Source organism: Bison bison, unplaced genomic scaffold, assembly GCF_000754665.1.
Source record: "Bison bison bison isolate TAMUID 2011002044 unplaced genomic scaffold, Bison_UMD1.0 scf7180017851767, whole genome shotgun sequence".
Lineage (NCBI taxonomy): Eukaryota > Metazoa > Chordata > Mammalia > Artiodactyla > Bovidae > Bison > Bison bison.
In genome coordinates, this window is record NW_011482340.1 from 11,131 (window position 1) to 11,493 (window position 363).

The following is a 363-nucleotide window of genomic DNA, read 5'->3' on the forward strand; positions in this document are numbered from 1 at the left end:
AATCCGCTAGAATGGCACACTCTTTCCTCGCTGGGCATAACTGTCAGCTTTTAGGTTGTGAATATTTTTTAAATCTACAGTTCCTTCTCATTCACCCTCCCATAGCCCCTGGCAACCACCACTCTACTGTCTGTTTCTTTGACTTAGACCATTTTAGATTCCTCATGTAAAGGACATGCAGTATTTGTCCTTCTGTGTCTGGCTTATTTCACTGTACCATAATGTCCTCTAGATTTATCCATGCTGTCATGACTAGACAGGTTAGCTTCTTTTTAAGGCTGAATGATATTCCACTGTATGTATATTTTACTTATTTATCCATTCATCTGTCACTGGACAGGTAGGCAACTTCCCTGTCATGAC